Source organism: Cupressus sempervirens, chromosome 7 (genome assembly GCF_028749045.1).
Source record: "Cupressus sempervirens isolate cs-2001-9-10 chromosome 7, ASM2874904v1, whole genome shotgun sequence".
In the NCBI taxonomy this organism is placed as follows: Eukaryota; Viridiplantae; Streptophyta; class Pinopsida; order Cupressales; family Cupressaceae; genus Cupressus; species Cupressus sempervirens.
Genome location: NC_143124.1, coordinates 825,303,626 through 825,318,981, shown reverse-complemented (window position 1 = coordinate 825,318,981; position 15,356 = coordinate 825,303,626). Strand labels below are relative to the sequence as shown.

General features: G+C 35.4%; 1 protein-coding gene across 2 annotated transcripts in view; it reads right to left on the bottom strand.

The window, feature by feature from the left end:
- LOC149549941 (DNA ligase 4-like) overlaps positions 1-14,712 on the bottom strand; it is a 166,159-nt gene extending 151,447 nt beyond the window's left edge. For both annotated transcript variants that reach the window (XM_089793146.1, XM_089793147.1), the window contains exon 1: positions 14,365-14,712. The gene's annotated coding sequence lies outside the window, so the exon portion shown is untranslated. The remainder of the gene's footprint in view (positions 1-14,364) is intronic.
- Between the last annotated feature and the right edge of the window lie 644 nt (positions 14,713-15,356).

Here is a 15,356-nt window from a genome sequence, read left to right as displayed (position 1 = left end):
CATTATTATGTTTGTTGTATAAATGGGCAAAAAAGATAATGTAATGTTGGCTTCCACTTTCGGTACTGAATACTAAGTTAAATCTGAATTTGAGGGTGGAAGTATCTAAGTGAATTGAGTTATTCAGGATCTGCCTGTTATCATTGTTAATATTTTAGCAGATGCAATATTGTATTTCACTGATTAGTTTGACATGATACCCATTTACAACTACAAAATCATTTCAGCAAAAAGTGTAACAAACTAGGGCAGATCTATACAGTGGTATCAAATTAGTGTATCTTGTCATCCTAGTGGGTACAGAATGATTAGACACTGACGTGACTAATTGGAGTGTACAACCGTTATCACATCATTATAATACATGGAGAAATAGAGCATTGCTTAATACAAGGCTAGAAGGTAAGGGAGATCCAATAGGCACAGGTGAACAGGTCATAGGAAATACGTGTGAAAGTTGTTCTATATGTTGGAGGTTTTGCAACAAGGGCAGCAACATGTAGAACAAAGAATGCAAGAACATAGTCAACGCAGGATCTCATGATGCAGATGATGGCTAGAACAAATAATGCAAGAACAAAATCAATGCAGGATCTCATGATGCAGATGATGCCTAGACATGGTTATTGATGTAAATGGCAAGAATAATGGTTGAGGAAACAATGGTGGGAATAATGGACAAAACATTGGCAATGGAGAACAATAGGTTGCTGATAATTTTGGCCATGCAGCTAGACCAGCGAGGACAGCGACTTTGAGGCCACTTACAAGCACTTTTCCACCTAGGGCTCTAGTACAATTGGAGAATGAGCCACAGATCATAGAGCTACAGGAGCAATTTAGATAAGATTGGGAGAATGGAGAAGAGTTCCAGGCAGCCATTTCTTGCAAGGAGTATACGGATGTTAGATTGAGGCATTTGCCTTGCAAAGAAGGTGAGCAAGTTTACATTACCCTACTTTGATGGATGTGAGAAGACCACTATAGAGCATGGGTGTAGAAGGTAGATATGTATTTCGAGTTAAACTCAATGCTAGAGGAAAAAACCATTAAATTAGTGTCATACATTTGGATGGTTTAGCACAAGAGTGGTGGCATCAAGACATGGTCACTATGGGGCATGATCAGATCACTTCATATGTAGAATTTACCAAGACTTTAGAATTAAAGATTTCTAGAACTTCATTTTAAGGAGTTAGCTCAGCTCAGTAGTGTGGGTCAGTCAGGATATTCATAGCAGAGTTACAGAGGCTCTATACTTTGGTCGTAGAAGTCTCATAGAGGAGACTGATGGGTTAGCAAATCCACTGAAAGGATGTGTTGAAGTTCTCAAACCCTCTACATTGCAGGAGGCTTATAAGAAGGCAAGGGATTCAAAACCTTGCTGTCAAAGAGTAAATTTCAGTCCAATAGTTTCCCATTGGAAAAAGATAAAGACAATAAATATTTTTATAAGGACTCCTACAAGAAAAAGAAAGATATAGAACATTTGGATAGTGAATAATTAAATGATCTCAGAAGTATGAATCTATATTTCCTGTAATGTCCTCTTCCTGAGTGACAAGCAAATGTATAGAGCTTGACTTATCAATCTAGTTCCTGTAGGTAACTAACTAATATGGATAGGGAACTCAGTTAGAGGGTCATGGGGCTTTGCAGGGGCTTTATGAGCTGCTCCAGACATTTAAACAATAGTTCCCATTTTTTAGGAGGGATCCCTATATTCCGTAAAATGACTGAGTTCGTTCCAGGGTGTTTACAGACCATTCCAAATGATTTGAGATCATCTCTTAAATTTTCGGAAGTGGTCCGATTTTTCCGGGAGGACTGGTAGTTGACTGGTTTTCCACCCACAGGATCGTGGAGCAGACCAAAATCCCTTTTGAGCAGTTTTAGTTTATTAGAAATAATTTCCTACTTTTTAGGGTGAATCCCTTATTTTAAGGGGGGGCTGCCAGTAGGCATGCAGGACTCAAGCATCATCATTTATCAAGGTGTTTCAAACCGATTCCAATTCAAAGCCCAAATTAGCATTTTATGAATAAATTGGGAAATATTTAATTGTTTGCTAAGTTAGATTAAATAAATCATATTATAGTAATTTTGTAAACTTAAATTACATTCAAATAAAATAAGACCATGGCACGTTTTCCTAGGAGTTGATGGTTACAAGTTACTTTTAAAATGGGGCCAAATTCTTTAATGAAAAATAAGGCCTTGAGAGTCAATTTTATGAGGAGAATAGCATTTTTTTTTCAAAGGTTATTAAATAAATTGTGAGAAGCCCTAATTAGAGTTCAAACCACTTGGAGGAGGAAAAAAGGATTGAAAAGAAAAGAATGGGCTTCATTTCGATCCATTCCAGGTTATCATCTTTGCATCAGTATTTGGAGTTTGAGCTCTGGCAAAAGTTTGAACTTTGAACGGCATTTTGGCTTCCAAGAACGAAAACTCTTGGAGGTAGAGGGAGCTGGACAAAACCCAAGCTTTCAAGGATTTAGTTGCATCATAATACAGAGTTAATTTTCACAGTATCTTCAGATTTAGAGGACTCAAATCAGATTAGAATATTTTGCATATTTCATTGATTTACATAACTGATCTATGCTAGTACAACAAATTGCATTCACCAGACCATACCATTTTAGTCGTACCTCTTTCAGTTTGGCTTCCAAAGGGGCATTTGGGTTTGAAAGAGGAGATTGGACAGAAACTCTTAATTTGTGGTTGCAGATCAGATTTAAAAATTCATCAAATCATTCAACATTGATCTATCATCTCGGTCGTACCACTATTTTGGCAGCCCATTACTAACCTCAGTTGGACTTGGGGGTTAGAGAAGCAAAGAGTTCCATCAAATTCAGACATTGCAGCAGATCAAGACTCAATTGACACATATTCAGATCAGATTTGTATCAAATTTATCATTCTTCTATTTCCCAATTACATGACCTATCTAATTGCACAGCCCTAGTACGGATTAGTAGACATTATTTTGGTTGCAATTTAGTAGTTCATTGGTGTGAAATTAGTTGTATTTACTTTTTCTATGTTGTCATTTCTTTTACTTGCATTTCATATTTCCGAAAAAAGCACAAAAAATCAAAAAGCTAGAACACAAAAGAATTACAAATTGCAAAAAAAAAATATCAGACCTCATTCCACCAATCACTGGTCAAAGATAAAAGAAGCAAACAAAATTCAGTATCATACCAAATATAACTATTGGGGATCTTTCAATGGTATCAAAGCATACTCCTACCAGCCTGAGAGTTTTGAGTTCAGTTCTATCCCTCAAGGCAAAACTGAGTTGTACAGGTATTACACTCGCAAGAGAGCATAGGCACAATTTGATTTGGGTACAAAAGTTCTGTCAGGTATGGGTAATTTACATGATGGCTGTCTAAACCCCAAGCAGAGGGGAAGATAAAACCAATATTTAGAACTCTTGTTAATACACAACCTCAAATTGCAGAGGCATTAGATTTGGTATAGGATACCCTAGATTAGTTGGATTTATGGCGGCATAGAGACAAGCATGGTACGTGAGACAAAGGGAGCAGATCAGTTTTAGTAGCCAATAGTTAGAGGAGCAGTGGTCTCTCTTTCTATAGCGCAAATGGCTCTCAATGATTGGGCAGGACACAAACGTATAGCCTATAGGTTTTTACAGCTGCGTATATCACTGATGCCTTCTCACTACCTAGTATTAAGCTTAGCACAGGGATAATTTGAGGCCTAGGGGAAATAGATAACCCAGATAGCAGCAGAATGGGGACCTTAAGCTTACCTTTTGAAGGCAATGCGAAGATTAGTGCACAGGGTACAAGCTGGATATATTTTTTTCACTTAAGCCTATGCATGAGCAAGAGGCTATTCAGTCTGTTGTGCTCCACTTGGAGGGCATTGCACATGATTGGTGCCACCATGGTTTGGTGACCAAAAACCATGGGTATACACATTCCTATGGGCAGTTTACGGAGCGGCTTATTGCTAGATTTGATTGGAAGGATGTGAAGCTATATTACAAAGGCCAAGCATTGGTGAGACAAAGTGGGCACATAAAGACTTGCATTAATGAGTTTCAACGTATTGTTGTCATGGTTCTGGAGATGCCACCAAAACGCGTAGTATTGTTATTTATTTAGGGGTTGCATGAAAGATTAAAGGGTTTGTTTAGGGCTATTAAGCCAGAGACCCTAGAGGAGGCTACTCAGACTACCCTTGAGCTAGAATCTTCAGATTTCGATAAGGATTCAGATCAAATCAGAATTATTTAGCAAGTTTCATTTATTTACATAGGAGATCTGTGTTAGTATGGCAATATGCATCACTCAGCCCCCAAGGTTTTAGTTGTACCTCTTCCAAGTTGGCTTCCATAGGGGTGTTAGGGTTTGAAAGAGGAGCTTGGACAAAATTTCTTTATTTGTGTTTGAAGATCAGAGTTCAAAATTCATTAAATAAGTCAGCGTTGATCTATCATCCCTGTTGTACCAGTATTTTGCAGCCCATTACCATCCTCGATTGGATGTGAGGATTAGAGAAGCAAAGTATTCCATCATTTTCAGTGAATTCAGATATTGCAGTAGATCAGACCCAATTGACATATATTCATATCAGATTTATATCAAATTTCTAATTCTTCTATTTTGTGATTACATAATCTATCTGGTTGTACAACTGTAGTCTGGATTTGCAGACATTATTTTAGTTGAATTAAGTTAGTACTTTAATGGTGTCAGAGTAGTTGCATTTACATTATCTTTGTTCTCGTCACTTCAGATTCCAAAAAAGCACAAAAAATCAATAGGCTAGAAAAACACAAAAAAAATCAAATTTAAAACACAAAAATCAAACCTCATTCCATCAATTGTAGGTCAAAGATAAAAGAAGCAAACAGAATTTGAATTTATACCAAAGATATCTATTGGGGATCTTTCATTTCCATTGCAGAGAGGCATGGGACCTTTCACATAAGTGCTCTATCAAAGCAAAGGCACCACAGTTGAGTATTTTTCTACCGAGTAATCAGCGTTAGAGAATTCGGGACAGCAATCTCATTCAGAAAGCAGTAATGAAGATAATGCGTCAAAAGGGGAATCCGGTGAGGACAAGACCATTGTGAAACTTACAAGTACTGAATAGGCAATAAATTTTAAGATGAGGAGTGTGATACAGGGGCAGAGTGTTGTTTCATTGATAGACACATGAACCACTCAAAAATTCATTTCTAAAATCTTTGTCAAGATGAGAGGACTATAGACAGAAGGACACAAGGGGTTCAGGGTGATAATTGCCAGTGGTCACAAGTTACAGAGCACTCGCATGATTTCTAACCTTCTCATGCAGATAGATGAATGAGATGGTAGGTAATTTTTATGTCGTAGACATGCAGAATTATGATGGCATCCTTGGTATGGCTTGGATGAAGTCTTTACAAGAGTTCACCTTTCATCTGGAAAAATTAGAGTTGAGGTTTGAACATTAGGGAAAGAAAGTAGTTCTCCAAGGGTTATCAAATGGAGGACTCCAAGATGTTTCGCTACGAGAGAAGCTATTCAGACATGATGCGGTGGAATGGACAGCAAAGTGTCTCATTATGCCTACAAATCTTGAGCGACACATTAAGAGTTACCATCAAAATACACAGGAGGTGATCTCACGACATACATCCCGTATAGACTTACTCCTCAAAGTCAAATTGAAAATGTGATTGAGTTAGAGGAGGGGGAAAAGCCAATGATCACCACTCCATATAGGCACCCAAAGAAACACAAGGATGAATTTGAGAAAGCAATTAATGAGTTGTTAGAGATGGTGCACATGAGGCCCAATAAGAGTCCCTTTGTATCAATAGTGGTTTTGGTGCATGGTGCAAGGACTATAGTAACCGATTGTTGGATTAGTGTTAACTAGAGGACTGAGTATGGATTCAAGAATAGTGAGATGATGGATTAAGACTAGGGGTGAAGGTGAGAGTGTAGTCATGTGAAGATGGAGATTGGGATATGACCACAAGAGAACATGTAGGCATGAATGTTGTATGAGGAGGATGTGTGGTTTTGATATAGGGGGAGATGTGAATAGATGACCTAATGGATTTCCCTTGTCAAAGGTATGATACGAAATGCTAGTAGGTATGAATGGAGGCATGATGGGATAGTTTGGAAGAATGATTGGAAATTAGAGGATGCTAGAAGCAAGCTTGTTATGCCTTTTAATATACTCGTCATGATCTACAAGACTCTCATCATCATCAGAATGAGATGAAGTGGAAGAATAGGTAGGATGACCAAACTCATCATAATAGCATTGTGACATGATGATTAGCTGATGAGTTGGATAGGGATGAAAGATAAAGATAGATGGCAAACAAAAGCTCAGAGCAAGATGAACAACAAACTCGGACTAGGATGGGAATTAAGCTCAGATTAGGATGGATTGACTCTGAAGAAGATGGAAAGGTGATGAGAGAAATGGAAGCTATGAACTTAGAATGATTTGAGAGACTAAAATCAAAGGGATTGCACAGCAAATATGATGATTGACAAAGTCTATCTAAGGGATTACAGAGAAAATCTAAGAAGCAACAAATTTGAGGGATGACAAAGCGTATCTATGAGATTGCATACTGAATCTTGTGGAAGACAAAGCGAAGCTAAAAGACTAGCATTCAATTGACTCAAAAGCTCAATTGACTTGTTTTGGCGAAAGATAATATATTATACAAACACAACAAGCACAAATAAAAAATTTAGTATCACTAGCTCCACCTTACATGACACAAAAATCACCAGAATCTCTTACCACACAAGTTCAAAAATCTTAGGGGCATTAAGTGGTACATGTGGGGCGTCTAAGTTAGGCTCCAACCTTCCACACCAGAAAATATAGGTTTTTGGCTACTAAAATAGTGGTATATAATATGGGGCATCTATTCAGGGTTCAAAATAAAAATCAGAATAAAGAGGTTCTCGACCCTTAGAGCAAGAACGTTACGCATCAATTGGATACTAAGGGAGACTACCATATGACAAACCCAGCCGATTGTGACTTCAGCCCCAACGACATTTTTATATAGCGTCTTGGAAGCACTTGGCTTTAGTCGTTACACTTGAGTCAGTCTCTTGGTGGTGAGTGCCCCTTTTCCCAACCAAAGCAAGCCCTTTAGAGAAAAAGTAAACAAGCATCACTGACGCTTTTTTTCTTGCACCCAATATCACGAAAGCAAGGGGAGAGGATAGTGTGTGTAATCGTGGGTACGCTCTACAATGTGCAAGCACGCCAAACACTCAAGATAGTGGTTGTTCTTTTTAAGCACCAAATGAAGTGTTCTTATGCTAACCAATCACGCAATCAACACGGCCCACCAAAATATTTTGTGGTTCTTGTAGCTATAAGAAGACAAATACCACGTCTTTTCATAGTCATTTTTTCATTGTTTGTTGGGAATGAAAAAACTCACCAATCACAAGCTAGATTTGACAGCATTCGCAGGCTAGCTTTGACAACATTCACAGGCTTATTAGTTGCAGGTTTGAGTCCTGACGACATTCTTTTATTCTTCTGCCATCGAACAATGAACATTATTAGCCTTGAAGGCATATTTATTAAACTGTGGCTCAAAGCATTCCCTCAGTCACAACTAATTCCACCTATTTCATATTCATTTTCTCAAAAGTTAGAATCATGTAATACCCCTCCAACCCTAACATGTCCTTGATTTGTTAGGATTAACAAGACAGAAATAACAATTATATGCAAATATAACCAATATCAGAATATAATAAATTGCACATAATAGAACACCAGACCCAAAGATTTGAGGTGATTCACCCAAAACCTGGGCTACGTCCACCAAACAGCAAGTCCAATACTCTTATTATCCAATGATTACAACCTAATTACAATCCTCAATCCCTTACAGATCAATATCGCCGCAAGAAGCTACAATCTCATCATACATTATGAAATCCCTAAACCTAAGCCATTTTATACAAGCTTTTTGCCCCAGGACCCCGCTTTGGGGGCACTACCCTCAAACCCCCGTAGTAGAATCTGGGGGGAAAACTGTGCCAAATAAAGTGGTGAAAAAATTAACCTCTCACTCTGATTAGGCTCCACATCACAATATGATGTGTTGGAATTTAGGGAATGTTATTGGGACTTGTATGCTTGTTTGGTTAAGAGTATGATGTTTTTTGAGGCATTTGCATAACCCATTGTTTTCCAACTATAATAACCTTACATCTAGTTTGAAAATGATAAATCTTTTCAAGTATATTCCTTCATGAATATGCATCTCTTATTATATATCCATGATATTTTAGGACCTAGATTTCTAAGCCACTTGATAGATCTATATGTTACTAAGTGAGGTACTCTTCATCAATGATTATGATTACCTTCAATTTTTTACATGTAATGACTAAAGGGTTAATTGTGATACCCACCTTGATGATACTACTTGGTGTACTTGAGACTCAACAGGACTGCGAGATTATATCATTTGTGCAGTGTGTTCCTCCTTACTAGACTTAGATGATAAAATGTTATTAGGTTATGCCTTTCCTTTGAATAATATGTTTATTATTAATATCTTTTTATGTTTACTTAAACATGATTTTGGTTGTCTCTTTGATTGATTATGAGATTCTTCTTGCTGACTAATGATTCAAAAATATTGCTTATTTCTTTGATTATGCTTACATGTCAATCTTGCATTGTCACTGACGATGATTTACCTTCTTTTATTGCATTTACATCTTTACAATTATCTACGTGCTAACAATACTAACGAGTCATGTTTTCAATATGTATCCTATTTGATGTGTCTATAGGATGAGGGTAGGCAGTCATAGTCACTTCTACTAGAGATCTACATGATGTCGGACTCTCTGCTTGTTTGCTCTTGTTTGCCTCTCTGTGTGTGTATGTTTTACTCGTCTTGGTGATGCAAGGTTGCAAGTACTAGGAATCGACTCCACCTCGCTACACAAATCTGAGCATGCCTTTAAAATCCTTGAAAATTGTTGATGCGGAGGCAATGCCAAGGTCCCCACAAGTAACTCCTTTTGGCATAGGTTTTCTATTTAGGTGAACAAGTTGACTTTCTTTGACTATCTTAGACTTGGTGATTTTGTACTTTCATTACTTTGGTTGTATGATTTGTTTGATCATTTCATTTATTTCTCCTCCTTGGGTTAATTCTGAAATGATCTTTGGTATGTTATGCTTTAGGGTTTCCTTGGAGTTTGCCTTAACTTGCTTTGTTGGATATGGATGAAATTGTTTGATCTTGTGACTCTCTATGCGTTTTAAACTTGAGTGTTCTGGCCTCTTTGGATGATTAGATTTACTTTGAGCCATGTGATATTATAGTAAGTATAAATACATAATAATATTAATGTTGTGATCTATTACTTCCTTACATAGATTATAATGTTAGGTATTTAGCATATATCTATCTAAATATATATATGGGTGCACACATCTATGTATATATATATAAGCATATATATACATATACATATATATAAGTTATATATGGTTATATTTGCGTGACTATGGATATTGGTTATGGTGTATATTTGGATATAAGGTAAAGTATAGTATTGTTAATAATTAAATATTACTTAATGAGAGATGTGATATTGTTCATTACTAATTATTAATAACATGAATAGGTTACACATCATTTCTATCCTTTATGCCACATATTATAAAATCATTCATCATAGTTATATTTATGTACCATATAGTTGTGAGTTTATAAATATGTTGAGTTATTTAATTAGGTCTTTTAGTTAAGAGTTAGTTGGAGGTTGGTTACCTTTAGGAAATCTATTTATATGGATTCTCTTTTGCTATTTTTTTTCTTTTTTTTTCTTTTGTGGGTGGGGCGGGGGGGGGAGAGGGCTGAAACTTTAAGGAGAGCTTGGTGGAACTTTTTAAAAAGATTTTTGGAAAAAATATATATGATTTGTGAGGGAGGGTTTTTCAGCATGATCCTTTAAGGATTTATCAGTTCTTTTGTTTTGAGAGAGAGTCATATATGAGAGTTTCAAGGGTTGAGAGGGATTTTTTGTTGTGGAATTCGGTTCTTCCATTGAGATTTCTAAAGAGTGGAGAGAGTTTAAATGATGCATCTCAAGTTGGATTTTTCTTCCTCTTTTTATCTCCTTCCTCCTTCGGTTGAATTTTTGTAGGAATTGAAGTATAGATTGAACTTCTTGATTGCATTATTATCTAATAAAATATGAATCTATTTATATTCTCATGATGTATGATATATGCACTTTCCATTCCTGAAGTTATTTTAAAGTTGAGTTACTTTTTGGTAAATTTTCACACATTTTCCTAGGGTTCTTATTTGGAGATCTATTATTTATATAATCTAAATTGAGTAGGGTTCGTCTTTAGAGAAAGGGAAATTCAAAGATCTCAAATGGGTATCTCTCAGATTTCCTTTTTAAGGTCAAGTTAATGCCCTATTATGTACATTTTGTCAAATTAAATTTATCCATTTTAGGTTTCAATTTTTCAGTCAAGTTTATATACAATGGTACGGATTGTAACAGTCATGTACAAGCCTGAATTTGATATCAGAGACTATCCTCTATCTTATCTTGCTTGCAATTGGTTTGATAGGTTTTTAGGTTTTTGTTATGTTTTATGAAAGTTCCAACCATTTTAGCGAAGACAGGGCTCAACCCTAAGTAGGGTTTTTTGTTTTATAACATAAGCCATAACTGTCATTCCCACCATTGGATCTTCATATAAATTTGAAGGAAGGTATATAAAGATGTTCTCTTCATTCTCACCAAAGTGATTAGCCTAATTATGAGATTTGTGAAAGCTATGGGTAACTGTTCGTCAAAGACTATTCTTGGTGTTTAAACATTGGTTGAAATAAACCAATTTTGGACGTTGTCAAGTATTAATAGTAAGGGCCTACCCCTTATAAGATTATGAATGTTACCCCACCCCCCCCCTACCCTACCCTAAAATTGATAGGGATAGGGATAGGATAGGTATAGGGAATCTCTTTATTCCCCGGCCCCTCCTGCACCATAACCTTCCCCTTATATTATTCCCCATTGTCAATCTATTATCTATGCAATATGAGACCAAACTGGTGCCGGATCAACCCAACAATTCAAAAGGCCTGGCCGACCGGAGCTCATGATCAAGATCTAGTTATCGAAGGGTGCCTACTATTCTAAAGGCGAAGGATTGGGGGTTAAGGCCGAGACTCTGCATTGAGTAAGCCTCAGATTCCCCGTAGAGGCTTGTAGGTTACAGAAGGCTTTTAGGATCTTATTTTTTGATTCATTTGGTCCTTTTTTACATTGAATATTAATTTTATATATGTATGGTGCTCTTGGATGCCTTTTGATGTGTTTAGATCAACCTACAAATGCAGAATCTCAGGACGTTATCTAAACAAACTTGTATTTCAAGTATTTGAATGGATTTGACTTGCCTACGTTGCTCTCTATTATGGAAGTGTGTGGATTAGCATCCCAAAAGGGATTTGTTGAGATATTTTTACTTGTCATGTCATTATTTTGCATTTTAGGGTTAAGATTTGTGAAATGTGTGTGATAATTGGTCTTGAAGTTACAACACAACACTTCAATAAGTCATTACATTCATGGTTAGATAAACCAAATAATCAGGTAATTGAATGCATAAAGTCGTGATAATTCAACCTATTGCCTCCTATCTAATTCGAGTATGATTGTTCTCAGATTGCTAAGCTATCAGTGACTAGACAATACTAGAATAAAGGATTTAAAGGTATGCAATTCTAAGCTATTTTTTTGTAATTTTTATACGATAAGATGATTTAATCTAGATGAAATAGCAATGATAAATGAATGAAAACACGATTAAACAAATAAGATAAGATGCAAAATTAATCTAATTGAACTCAATAAGCAAGAGTCTCCAACGTTGATGTACAATATCTCTAGAGTAAAATGTCTTGGGGACGGGTGCTTTGAGGTTTGGGAGGGGGTGGGAGTCCCCGTGTTACACTGACGTACAATAATAAGAGAGTATTCTATTAAATGTAATGTCCCTATTTTTACACCTTCCTTAGTGTCAATACCAACTAGTAGGATTGGCCTACTAGTGGAGTTCCATAGGCCAATGAGACAGGTAGGGAACCCTTTTAGGGACTTATGACAACATATCAAGGCTTTGAGAGACAGTTTGCCCATTATTGGATAGTCTCCTAGATTTTAGGAGGAATCCCTATTTTAGGGATGAATTGATAATAAGAAGGGACACACTGGAGGATCTTTGGGATCATCTTGGACACTTCTAGCGTAGTTACTATAGTTTAGTAGTATTCCTAAATTTTAGGAATTGTTAGTTGACTCGGAGTGGTTGAAGAACATCAGTGGACAAGTGACATTAGACATAACACAAATCGGAGTCCAAATGAGCAAGTTACAAAATATTTGGGAATAATTTAAAATTTCCTATGTTGGCTTAATAAATTAATATTAAAAGTAATGTTTAATAATCACTTTGTAATAAAGTATTATAATACTTGAGCCCAAGTTCCTAGGCATTAAAATTAAAGTACAACTTAAAAGGGGGTTATGAATAAATAATAGGCCAAGTTTATAATGATTAATGAACCCTTCTAATAACTAGGAGAGGGATCAAAAAAATAAAACCTTATTTTATGATAAAAAGGGGCGAATAAAAAACCCTAATTCGGAATTGCACTCGGAGAAAAGAAATGAAAATGAATAAAATGAAGTTTACATGGAAAATTGGACATCCAAAAATCATAGTTTTAACAGCATTTTACCAGCATTGTGGGGAAAGCTCTTGCAAGGGTTTTTCAGCAGATCTATGCTTTCTGAGAACAAAAACTCTCAGATAGTCATCTTCCTGCAGATGTGCAATGTCATCTAAGGGTAAATTTTATAGCAGTTAAAGAAAAAGACTAATTTCAGAGGAAGCAACAACAGGTCTGAATTGTTAAGATAGAAAAATCAGAAAACTAGAAAGAAGATCCAGTTTTGACAGTGATTATTTCATCATATTTTGATGCTAGATCTGCTATACCACTACAGGAAGATATTGGGCATATGGTATAAATAGGTCAAGTTTAGCATCAATTCTTGTGCTTTTAACAGATTGGCTACCAGGGGTTTCATATGAGAAAACCCAGGTTTTAACTCATTTCCAGACCTCCTCAAGGATTAGCTGGTTATCTTCCAGCTGGGACATGGAAGCCTAAAGATACTCGGATGAGCAATCAAATTAGAAGATATTTGCTGCGGACATTACCACATTAGGGTATAGTTCCATTGTGATCACTATATATCATGTATTGCACTGAAGATAGAATTAAAATCAGTACTTCTACATCCATTTAGTGGTAGCATCAATTTATGTTTAATAATGGGTTCAGTGTTTGTTCAGTATTATTTCTATTGTGGTTAGCATTACAACAGTAATCATCAAAATAACCTAAAACAAGATTATATAACCCAAAAAATCTCAAGAAAAAATTAGAAAAACCAAAAAAAATCAGCATCCCGCACAACTCAGACTTAGCCAAATTTCACATTCCGGGGTTAGATCATTACATTAAATAACTAATAAACCCACTTCATTCAAATAATAATGTAAACGTGTGAAAACAACATGCAAATATAAGAGCACCTATTAACTGGAAAGCAAAAATGTTGATGGCACAACTTAGAACTAGTTCACATCAGCTGCGATGTGAAACTGGTCGGTGGCAAGTTCCAAAGGAAGAGTGGGCAGACAGAACATGTTTATTTTGTAATATGGTAACAGTTGAGACAGAGCAGCACTTTGTCAAGGAGTGTCTGGCTTACAATGACATCAGATCTGGTTATACAAAAATACTGCAGAACAAGGACTTCAACTATTTATTCGAGGAAGATCAAGTGAAGAGAGCAGCGGATTTGATTACCAAACTTCAGAGAAGGAGAGACAAGTTAACCAAAACTTTACAACTCACTAGTTCCGCTCCTGACTCGGGAGGGTGATTGCATGGGTCCCATAGACTACTTTAGTCTCGTGGACGTCATTAAAATCTATCATATCATATCATATCATAAAAAAGAACACAAAAAATAAATTTAAAAACCCAAAATGTCCATTATGTTACGAAGGAACTGATAATGGAATCCACAAAAGTACTTTCTTGAAAAGGGGATATAAGAAATTTTACATTCAAGCATAAATTCAATAATTCAAGTAACTTAGGCTACATATATGAGATAAATAATTTATTTGTTTTTACCAAAACTTGTCTCATTAAAAGTAAAATATTTCTTAATCCTATTTGAAAAATAAAATGAATACCTTCTCCAATGTAGATAACTTGAGGAGATAAAGATTGAAAAGTATTTCTCAAAATAGTCCGTCTTTCTTTCAAAGGAAGATGTATCACACTGCCATGCTTTTCCTCATAAAGTATATCAAATATTACATCTATACCAGTTAATAGGAACCAATTGATCCATGACTTTGACCCAGAAAAAAGTTTCAATAATAAATGAGAGAGACTATGATTTGCTAGTAGTCTAGATTAATGGCTATAGCCTGGAGTTAATTATATAAATGACTTGTGTTTGGCCTTATATAACATTGTAAAGCATAAATCATCTCTAGTTTTATTAATTCCTACAACTTATCTCGAAACTTTGATAGTATTGTCAACCTTGTATTTTATCAATTCAAGAACACTGTCTGCATAAAAGGATACAACAAACCTGCAATTAAAAGAACCAAACTAAAATTATGTCCTGATTACATAAAACATTATGCTTGTTCAACATTTTTTTGACAGAAGAAAAGAAAAATAATGAAGTTTAGAATCTATTTTGATTTAATTAAACTCCAAACGTTCAGAAAGAATACCTAAAATTTTGTTGGAAATCATAACAACCGCTTGACTTATATAAACTTTTAGGACTTTCTATAAATACAGTAAGCTTTAAAACTACACTAACAACCATCAAAATGAATAAAACAATGATATATATGCAATGTCCCCGATTGATACTATAATTTTCATTCATAGATTGCATATAAAAATTTCTGAATATATCCATTTTTGTGTCTAATATTTCCCTTTTTATACTCTTTTAAGAAGAAAGGTCACACCTCTTTATAACCATTTGTTTATAATATTATTTTGTTAATTATCAATCCTAAACATAATATGATTATATATTATCAGTAACAATATATGTTGATTATCATTGATGTAATTATCCCTTATTTAATATCATTGATTGGTACATTCATTGAATATATTTATTTAATATTATTATTTATTTAGTAAATTATTC